Raw genomic sequence first — 2,003 nt, 5'->3', positions numbered from 1 at the left:
CGAATTTCTCAATTTTCTTCAATTCTGGTTTGTAGTACCAAATGGGTGTCTGGGAGGTTTATAACATATTTACATGGAGTTTTAAAAAATTGTGTCTCTGGGACTGAATTCCAAACAAAATTTCTAAGTATTAAAAGCCATTGTTTTTCCAGTGTAAAGTATGTTCAAGTTTTAGGAAAGATATATTCCAATGGATGACAATATCTATAATTCAGGGTTGAACTATGGAATACTTGGTGCTCTGTGAGCTTGATTGTTTGTTTGCAGATATTTAATTACCTAACTAGGTAACATCAGTGCCACTTAGAGAACATCTGAGAGCAACTTTTGGATTTTCCTATCTGTGGTTAGGTGAGTCCAGATAGGATGAGTAATATCAGCTTATGCCATTTGGACTGAGTCTGCTCCAAAATTCAAGGTCCGCCCCTTGCTGTGGCCACTCCCCAGTTCTCTACTCAGTCTTAGCCAGGACAGATGTGTGTTGCAGGGCTCCACTCTAATTACACGTGGAGCCTGGTAGCAAAGGACAAAAAGTTTTAAAAGTGCTTCAGAGGCTTGAAAACAGCTAGTTCCAAGTGAGTGGGGTTTATTTGGCTCCCAGGGCTTGGGATTGAGCTAAGGGCTCCCGACCCAGCGCACGGAGCCAGGACCACATGGGGGTGGCTCCAGGCGATCGGCCCGATAAGGGCCAACAGCTGACTGGTGCGGCGGCGCAGCAGCAACACAAACCGCTTGCAGTTTCTCTTTCATTTTCCGGAGCAACGAGGGGATTGCCTTGGCTGCAAAATGCACAGCGCAGCAGCCTGCAGCAGCAGCTTGGAGAGCAGCCAGCTGAGGAGGGCTTTGCAGCAGTGCAAAGCAGCCGCTAGATGGGCATCGGCCCAGTCCCAGCTGTGGGAGACAGCAAAGGAGGAAAGATAGCCCTCCAGCTGAGGGCGCTATCGACCACAGTGCCAGTGCTCCGTTTCCAGCTCCAGCACTGAGGAAATCACGTGGGTGCCTCCTGACCTGCTTGCAGGTTCCAGATCTGGTTTGTGACCGGCAGGGTGTGGCTGCATCCCAGCAATAGCCTTTCTAGGCTTGCTTAGCCAGTTTGCCCGGTTAGGAGAACAATTCTTAAATTTGGATCAGGCCTTAATGTATTAATTGTTTGTGCTTGGATTAATAACTTCTCAGGTTCCATTCTTCCTCTGGCTCTTTCTTGTACCTTAGCTAATTCTCCAGGTGGGATGACAGATAAAGAGCAATAAAGGGAACCCAGCCCTTCCACTTCCAGTGGCAGATCCAGGGGCAGACAGAAGAGGAAGGCCCCTGAGCATAAAGCACCTTCCAGAGAAGAACCAGAGGCCTAGAAGGAACAAAAGGCATCTGGAAAAAGGGTGGAGAAATGCCACCATGTGGCTGGGGGGAAGGGCAGGAGTTCACCTCCCCCTGATGATTCAGGCCCGTCTGAACAACCCCCTGTTTTGCATCTGGAAGTAGTGCCTTCTACTTCCGCTGGTACTTCTCACCCTCTTATATGGTCTCCTGATAATTCCTCTGCTACTGGGGATCCAACTCCCTTGGGAGAACATGGAAGGGTGAAGGTGATTCCATAGTCATGGAGGAGTCTCTTCCTCCACCTCCTAAAAGGGCTAGAGCTGTAACTGAGGCATCCAACACAGAAGATGAGGCTGTACGAGCGCATCTGGAAGCCATCATTTCAAAAGCTATAAGAAGGAGAGTTGTAGAGGCTCTCCAAGCTACCAGGAGACCAGTCTCTGAGGCCTCAGACCATTCAGATCCAGAGAGGTCTTTTCATGATAGGGAAAACTGCTCCTTTAGGCAGGGGTGGGATCTGACCGGTGTAACTATCAGTTCGGTGATTTTACATTTTGCACGCATGTATATCATCGTCAGCTAGCTGCCTGTACAGCTGAGCAGCGCTGCGCGCAGGTGTGCAGCGGTTGAAAAAGCACTTTTTTCCTGTTCTTTCAACCGCAGCTGTGTCATGCAAAGCAGCT

The sequence above is a fragment of the Notechis scutatus genome, chromosome 4, assembly GCF_049901735.1.
Source record: "Notechis scutatus isolate UNSWTSFEM ecotype Mainland chromosome 4, rNotScu1.2, whole genome shotgun sequence".
NCBI lineage: Eukaryota > Metazoa > Chordata > Lepidosauria > Squamata > Elapidae > Notechis > Notechis scutatus.
The sequence above is the reverse complement of the archived record's forward strand: the minus strand, read 5'-3'. Positions refer to the sequence as shown.